At 43.1% G+C, this 9,066-nt stretch overlaps 1 pseudogene; it reads left to right on the top strand.

The window, feature by feature from the left end:
• The first annotated feature begins 364 nt into the window (after window positions 1–364).
• LOC101119829 (peptidyl-prolyl cis-trans isomerase FKBP4-like) lies at window positions 365–3,107 on the top strand (annotated as a pseudogene).
• Window positions 3,108–9,066: the final 5,959 nt, after the last annotated feature.

The following is a 9,066-nucleotide window of genomic DNA, read 5'->3' as shown; positions in this document are numbered from 1 at the left end:
TATCTGTGTAACTGAATCACTTTGCTGTGCACTTAAAACTAACACTTTTTCATTGTTAATCAACTATCCTCCAACGTAAAATGAAAACTTTTTAAAATAAATAAGATGAAATGTAAGGACTTATCTGGTGGTCCAGTGCTTAAGACGCTGTACTCCCAAAGCAGAGGACCCTGGTTTGATCCTTGGTTTCAAACTCTTTCAGTTCACATGCCCAACTAAAGACCCTGCATGCTACAGTGAAAGATCCCACATCTGCAACTAAAACCTGGAGCAGCCAAATAAATAAATAAATATTTTTAAAAATAAATAAAGAAGGCACAAGCCCTGGCCAGCCACTGGTGACCGCTGCCTGAGAAACAGTGTGATGACTACCAAGGAGATGAAGGTGGCCAAGAGCAGGGACCAGTTGGCACTGCAGCCCCTTGAGGGAGTGGACCTCAGCCCCGAGCAGGATGAGGGTGTGCTTAAGTTCATCAAGCAAGAAGGCCCTGGCATGGAGATGCCGAAGATCGGGGAGTGAGTGTCTGTCCACTACAGGGGCTAGCTGCTCGGTGACACCAAGTTCCACTCCAGCCTGGACCACAAGGACAGGTTCTCCTTTGACCTGGGGAGAGGGAAGGTCATTAAGGCTCGGGATGTTGCTATAGCAACCATGAAGGTAGGCAAAGTGTGCCATATCACCTGCAAGCCAGAGCATGCCTAGGGCTCAGCGGGCAGCCCCCCCAGGGTCCCTCTCAAAGCCACACTTGTGTTTGAGGTGGAGTTGTTGGAGTTCAAGGAAGAGGACCTGACAGATGAAGAAGACAGGGGATCATCAGGAGAATACGGAGGCGATGGGGAGGGCTGTGCCAAGCCCAGTGACAGCGCCACCCTGGAAGTTGCACTGGAAGGATACTTCGAGGACCAGATCTTTGACTCACGAGAGCTCAGCTTTGAAGCTGGTGAGGGAGAGAGCATGCATCTTGCCCTGGGGGCTGGAGAAAGCCATTCAGTGTGTGGATAAAAGAGAACATTCCATTGTGTATCTTAATACCTGCATGCTTTCTGCAATGCTGGGAAGGAGAAGTTCCAGATCCCGCCAAATGCTGAGCTGATGTATGAAATACAGCACAAGAATTTTTGAGAGGGCCAACAAGTCCTGGGCGATGAGTTCTGAGATGCTGGAGCAGAGGACTGTAGTGAAGGATCGAGGCGCTATGTGCTTCAAGGAAGGCAAGTACAAGCAAGCTGTCCCGCAGTGCAGGAAGACTGTGGCCTGGGACTTCCCTGGTGGTCGTGGTTGAGAACCTGCCTTGCAACACAGGGGACTCTGGTTCAATCCCTGGTCCAGGAAGATCCCATATACCATGAGGCAGCTGAGCCCGTGCACCCCAACTGCCAAAGCCCGAGCACCCTAGAGCCTGTGCTCCACCACAAGGAGAGGCCACTGCAGTGAGAAGCCTGTGCCCTGCAACTAGAGAGTGGCCCCCGTTCCCTGCAACTACAGAAACCTGAGCACAGCAGCGAAGACCCAGCACAGCCATAAATAAATAAATAAATATATATATATATATATATATATATTTTTTTTTTTTTTTTTTTAAAAGAGGAAGATTGTGTCCTGGCTGGAAGAAAAGTGGAGCTTCTCTGATGAGGACGCACAGGAAGGTGCAGGCCCTCAGCCGGCCTCCCACCTCAACCTGGCCGTGTGTCATCTGAAGCTGCAGGCCTTCTCAGCTGCCACTGAAACAGTAAGAAGGCCCAGGAAGTGGACAGCAACAATGAGAAGGGCCTTGTCCACCAGGGAGAGGCCCACCTGGCGGCGAACGCACAGGCTGACTTGCAGAAGGGCCTGCAGCTCTACCCAGCAACAGGGCGGCCAAGGTTCAGCTGGCCATGTGCCCGCAGCAGATCCACAGGCAGCTGGAGGGCAGAAGAAGTTCTTTGCCAGCGTGTCTGAGAGGCTGGCTGAGGAGGAGAGCAAAAGGCCCAGGCCGCAGTGGCTGCAGGAGAACAGCCGGCTGACGTGGAGATGAGAGAGAAGAACGACGGGAGGGCGGTGAGGGGGTGGGGGTGGGCAGCCTCAGCCTCGCCCCAGCCCTGTCGCCAAGACTGCCTGTCCCCCAGACCCCCAGCCCTCACCCTACTCCACCTTGGTGTGTGTGTATGTGTGTGTGTGTGTGTGTGTGTGTTTTAGTCTCTCAGCTGTGTCTGACTCTTTTCAACCCCATGAACTGTAGCTCACCAGGCTGCTTTGTCCATGGAATTCTCCAAGCAAGATTATACAGTGGGTAACGGTTCCCTTCTCAGGGGATCTTCCCAACTCAGGGATCTGACTGGGGTCTCATGCATTGCAGGAAGATTCTTTACCATCTGAGCCACCACAAACTGAAGAATTTTGAGTGAATTAGAGCTTTAAAAAAAGTTACTTAAATAAATAAAATATAGACTCCTCAAAACAAAACAGAAGCTCACGCAGAGCTAAGAACTTCCGAAAAGATCTTCTCCAAATGTAGTACTCCTCAAATCCTTCCACCTATCAAGTCAGAGACCTAGAATTCCCACACTGTGTGTGCTGAGGAGCCCAGGGTTACCGCAGTGAATCAGATGAGCCCCACAGGACATTTTAAACTTTTGAGGAAAACACAAGAACACTTGTAGGATGCCATACAAATTACAGTCAGTAAATTACTTTGGATCTAACTACTTAGTAATCTAAAACCTTATACATTTTTGGCCTAAGAATAAATAACTGAGCTGACTATAACCATGAGCCTAGAAAGTTTGGGAAAATCTGAAACAGGTAAATACTTGACTCCAGCACTCTCTCTTCCTCAAATTTACCATCACTGCAGCTGTCAGCCTAAAAATAAGATCCCCCCCGCACCATCAAGAACACAAATATTTCTTTCCTACTCCAGCTCTAAGGGAATTAATTGTTCCCATTTAGAAATTATAAACAACTGCGGGTTAGGTGAAATTTGAATTTACAATAGAAACAATCTAGATAGCATACTAAACTGAAATATTTCACTTCAAGCTCAGCAAATATCTGAAGAAATCTAATTTGTATTCAGAACATTTTCAGGGTTTATATCTTTTGCTTTTAGGCCAGGAGTGCAGGATGAGTATTCTAATAACAAAAACGAAAAGAAAACCATTAGGTAAAAACCATAGGCCTAAATCTTAGTTTATATCAATTAAATTTGTTCAATTCCATGGCCAAAGAAATTTCTAACTCTGGCTTTATATATGTGTTAGTCAGGATAATCTTGGTTAATGTTACAGTAAGTCCTAAAAAGAAAAACTCTAAAAATCAGTGGCTTAACAGCACCACCCCCCCTTGCCACAAAGCTTTATTTCTCACTTACCTAGGCAATATACAAGATGCCAGATAAATAAGCAAGGAGGTAATCACAGACGGTGGTGTGAATCTTATTAATTAATTAATGAACTTAATGTGGGGTTTCTTCATTAATTTATCCAACAAATTTGGGGTTGAGTAGTAGATTTTGTACCAGATATAGTTCTAGTGCCAGCAATATGATGATAAATAAAACAAAGCTTATACTATTCTGGGAGGAGACACAACCCGCAAACGACACATAGGAAAAAATAAGCAGAGATAAGAGCTCTTAAGAACAACAAGGCAAGATATGTGGTGGCCTTGGCTAAATGATGTTTGTGTATTTTGGGGTTCCATGTGGATGCTAATGAACCATCAGTAAAAAAGAGGTAAGTAGTGTTATGATGTATGAAGAGAGAATATAACCACTGTTCTGGGATAAATCAGAGAGGCTTTTCTACCTCTAACTTTGGGCTGCCCCTAATCATCAATCCTGGGATGATTTTGTCCAGGCCATTTCCCTGGATGAGGATACAATCCAGAGGAAGACCTAGAAAGGCCGGAACTCAGCTGGATCCCTGAGGTTCCAAGAAAATGGGAAAACCTCACTTGCTTGCACCCAAACGACAAGTATCAAGTACAAGATGAGGTCAGGGTCACCAGTAAGGGAAATGAACGTGGGACAATGACAGGGCTGACTGGAGATTCTGGCTCTTAGATCGTAACTACTGTCATCATCAACAACATGGTCATCCTAATAATGCAGGTATGGAATCTTAATAGAATGCCAGGAAATGTGTTATTTTCATGATCTCATTCAATATATTATATGCAAATTAATTTTACTTGTGTTATATACTTTATGGACTTCTCTGGTGGCTCAGATGATAAAGCATCTGCCTACAACGCAGGAGACCCAGGGTCAATCCCTGGGTTGGGAAGATCTGCTGGAGAAGGAAAGGCAACCCACTCCAGTATTATTGCCTGGAAAATCACATGAAAGGAGGAGCCAGTTAGGCTACAGTCCATGGGATCACAAAGAGTCGGACACGACTGAGCGACTTCACTTTCACTTTCTATATACTTTATATATTTTATATACTTTATATATTTTAATATCTGGACATATCTTTTACTAGAGTACTCACAAACAAGGTCATATTAGGGAGAAGAACACTTCAAGGCTCAGGCAAGTAACAATTTCCAGGTGCAAAGAAGAGTCCTTGGAGGCATGGGCAGGGAGCTTGTGTGACGGGGATGCCGAAGTTGTATTAATAACAGAGATAGAAAGTGATTTACTATTTCTGGATGGGAAAAAGTTCTGGATGGGAAAGAATTCTTCCTCTCACTTGGGAGTTTTCCACTGAACTCTAAACGAAGACTCAAGAAGCAGAATCATAAAAGAAGGCAAGTGGGGAAAGATCAAGCTGTGGCAAGTTACCCTCGCTCTTTTGTGCTCATCCTATTAGACACTTGTTCCATTCCCATCCTATCTTGGGGCACAACTCTGGGATAATGGAAACATCTGTTGTAAGCCAAAATTAAGGGTCAGGAAGAGAAAATGTTAAGAAATATCCAGTATGACTATTTCCTAAGTCCTGAGCACTAGAATGTATGTGAAAGGAGAACCAAGAAGCTGCCTATAATCAGCAGACACAGAAAAGAAGCTTATGGCTACTGAAAGGGAAAGACAGGGAAGGGATAAATTAGGAGTTTGGGATTAACATGTACACAGCACTGTACATAGAATAGACAACAAAAAAGGACTTACTGTATAGCAAAGAGAACTATACTCAATATTTTGTAATGACCTATCAGAGAAAAGAATCTGAAAAACAATATATAGATGTATAACTGAATCACTTTGCTATCCACCTGAAACTAACACAAATTATAAATCAAGTATACTGCAATAAAAAAACTTTTTTTTTAATTCTGCAGCAGAAAAAAATTACCATACTAAATGGAAAAAAAAAATTTTTTTTTTAATAGGACTGCCCTGGTAGTCCAGTGGCTAAGACTCTGCGCTCCCAGTGCAGGGGGCTTAGGTTCAATCCCTGGTCAGGGAACTAGTTAGATCCCACATGCTGCAGCTAAGACCCAGCACAGCCAAATGGATAGATAAGCAAAGTTAAAAAAAAAAAAAAAAAAGCTTTAGGTCAGTTCAGAGCAGATTTTATGAGTACTTTTTACACACCATCCACATCTAAAGTTTTCTAATTCTTTGTAGTCCTGGCTCTTATGTGGTCTCTGTGGCTGCACAGTTAGGCTAGCACACCCCTTCAGCTGTTCCAAATCACCTGTGTGCTTTGCTCTTTCTATGAAAACTGAATACAAAATTTTAACCTTAGTTTTCAGAACGTGAGAACTTCAGAGTTTAACTTCAATTTAAGGAATTGTAACAGAGATCGCTAATTTTTTTTACTATTGTACTTTCAGTATACCATTTTTAAACAAAGTTTGTAAAACTAAAGAACAGGTGTAACTGCAGTTTCTGGCTGTGTCTGATAGCCACATCATCTAATTGTCTTTTATGTAGGTTCTAAACCAACAGGCTATAGTCCTTTAAATTTCTCCCCTTTGTTTTCTAGACAACATCCCATTCATCTGTCTTTCCCTCCTGTTTCACCCTGAAATGACCTGAGCCTGCAGTATGCGGACCCTTAGCCTGAGCCTGCCTTTGCCTGATTCTTGGTCCTCACTTCTATTAGGATCTGTTTTATAGTTACCCCCTACTCTTTGTTTCTGAATTACAAAAGAGTGTTTTATGGATTTCAGGGGGACAAAATATGTATCAAAAAGTGAACTTTCTCTGTGGACATTGATTTTTTTTTCAAACTTTAAACTTTTTATTTTGTATTAGGGTATAGCTGATTAACAATATTGTGGTAGCTGCAGGTGAACAGCAAAAAGACTCAGCCATACATATACATGTGTCCACTCTCCCCTAAACCTGCCTCCCATCCAAGCTGGCATATAACATTGAGCAGAGTTCCACCTGCTATACAATAAGTCCTTGGCTATCCATTTTGAATATAGCGGTGTGTATATGACCTTCCCAAGCTCCCTAACTATCTCGCCCCCCTGGCAGCCATAAATTCTTTTTCTAAGTCTGTGAGTTTCTTCATGCTTTGTAAGTTCATTTGTATCATTTATTTTTAGATTTGTGGACACTGATTTCTATCTTGCGCTTATAATATATCAATCTGCCTCAGGATTAAAGAGGTCCATCGGGCTTCCCTCGTAGTCCAGTGGTTAAGAATGTGCCTTGCAATGCAGGGGACACCGGTTCCATCCCTGGTCCAGGAATATCCCACATGCCAAGGAGCAACAGCCCTTGCTCTAGTGGCTGCGTGCTGCAACTACTGAGACCCGAATGCCTAGAGCCTGTACTCTGCAACAAGGGAAGCCACCGCAATGAGAAACCCATGCATCTCAACCAGAGAGTGGCCCCTGCTTGCATGTAGCAACGAAGACACAGCACGGCTAAAATTATGACTAAAAAAATAATTTTAAAAAACAAATAAACAAATTTTTAAATTATAAACAGCTTCATCTTTTTGCCTGCAGCATCTTGCCTTATGTCCCATCAATAGCCACATTCTAAATCTAAGACTTCCCTTGAAATGTTTCTGTCCCATTGTTGCCCCCTTACCATCAATAATATTTTTCCTTCCAACTATTTGATTTAATTATTCTTTTACTTTTCACAGAGATTCTCAAATTCTGCAAAAACACATCCATGGAGCACAATCTTCTGTCTGAAGTTGTAATGACTAGTATACTTACCAGAGTATTCCAGAGAAACAGAACCAGTGGGAGATTATATACATATATTCTTTATTTATTATGAGATATTGGTTCATAATATTACAGAGGCTAAGAAGTCCCACAGCGTCTTCCTGGAGACCCAAGAAAGCTGATGGCGTAGTTGGAAAGCCTTACAGCTAGAACCAGTGGTATAGATTCCAGTCCAGGTCTGAAGGCCTGAGAACCAGGAGCTCCCAGATCAATGTCCCAGTTCAGCAGTCAGGCAGAGAGACAATTCAAACTTCCCCGGCCTTGTCATTCTCTTCAGGCCCCCAGGAGGTTAGATGATGCCCCCACACACTGGGGAGAGCCATCTGCTTTACTTAGTCCACCAACTCATGTATTTCTCTTGGAAATACCCTCACGTGCATGTCACTTCAGTCATGTCCAGCTCTTTGCAACCCTACGGACTGTAGCTCACTAGGCTCCTCTGTCCGTGGGATTCTCCAAGCAAAAATACTGGTGTGGGTTGCCATGCCCTCCTCCAGGGGATCTTCCTGACCCAGAGACTGAATCCATGTCTCTTTCATCTCCTGCATTGGCAGGCAGATTCTTTACCACTAACACCACCTGAGAAGCCTAAACTTTCTCATAGGCACCAAGAATAATATCTAATCAGTTATCTGGACATCCCAAGGCCAAGTCAAATTGGCACATAAAACTAATCCACAACTAGGTACATCAAAATAAAAATGCTGGCCTTGGAGATCAGAAACCAGGTTGTTAGGCCTACCTGCACCTCCTCCCACCTCTATGAGCTTGGAAAGTCTGAGGCCATCTGGGATCTGCCATGGGGAGACTTGTCTAGGGCTTCCTCAATGCCTTCACATGCTCAGCTACAGGACCATCTCATAAACAAGTTTCTACTGTATAGCACAGAGAACTATACTCAATATCCTATGATGAACCATAATGGAAAAGAATATTTTTTAAAAAAGAATATATATATGTATGTATAACTGAATCACTTTGCTATACAGCATAAATTAACACAATATTATAAAACAACTATACTTCACTAATATATATATGAAACCATCTCTGAATCTATCTACCCAGGGCAGGTGGGCATTGATAGAGAGGGTCCCATCAGCAATTTTCCATTAGGGCTCAAGGGCAGGAAAGGCCCAAATTGCTAATTGAAACAATTTTAGGAATATAAGTAGGAAGTAAGGGAATGTCTTTCTGGGATAGTGGTCTGTGCTTTTACAGGCAAAATCAAAGGAGAAGTGAGGCCTGAGCAACCTGCTCAGGGTTTGTTTTTCCTCAGCTGTTGTTTTTGCCTGGATAACATCCATGCCCCTTCCTTCTGGTACCAACACTTTGAGTTTGCTTTGAGAAATACCCTCCCACCACTGTGCCGAGACTCGGTGTGACTTTCCAAGAATCCTTGGACCAAACCCAGGTAAGCCAGTAACTGAAACTAATTTATCCTTGAGTCTAGCCCTGAAGACTGTTCGTGGGTTCCTACTCCCTAGGTCTCTGGAGCTGCTCTTTTTTTTTTTTTTCTTCTTCTTCTTCTTCAATTTAATGGTTATTGTTTTAAACAGCTTCAATTATAGAGTAAAACCACTAAATACATATTTTTATTTCAAAGAGATCATGTATTCTTTTTCTAACCTATAGTAAAGTTATTTTTCTTTTTAAAACTGTCATTTATATTATCTTGCACTGCCGGGAGCCAGCGTGAGGAATTCCACCCGTGACAAGGTCATGCGGCAAGAGCTCTGATGGCAAGGCTAATCAGACCTCAGGTTTTCCCCCTGGAATTTCCTGAGCATCCACACCCCCACCCCCCAAAAAAATAAGAATCTGCCTGCTTTTCCACTCTTCTGACATTCTCTGGAAAAAGCCAAATGTGGGCTTTAGCCTTCTGCATTTGAAAGGGATGTTTCAGTTAAACCCCCTCTGATAGCTCTCTAGCTTGCCTA

The sequence above is a fragment of the Ovis aries genome, chromosome 9 (genome assembly GCF_016772045.2).
Source record: "Ovis aries strain OAR_USU_Benz2616 breed Rambouillet chromosome 9, ARS-UI_Ramb_v3.0, whole genome shotgun sequence".
NCBI lineage: Eukaryota > Metazoa > Chordata > Mammalia > Artiodactyla > Bovidae > Ovis > Ovis aries.
Note: the sequence above shows the minus strand (reverse complement) of the source record. Positions and strands in the feature narration are given on the sequence as shown.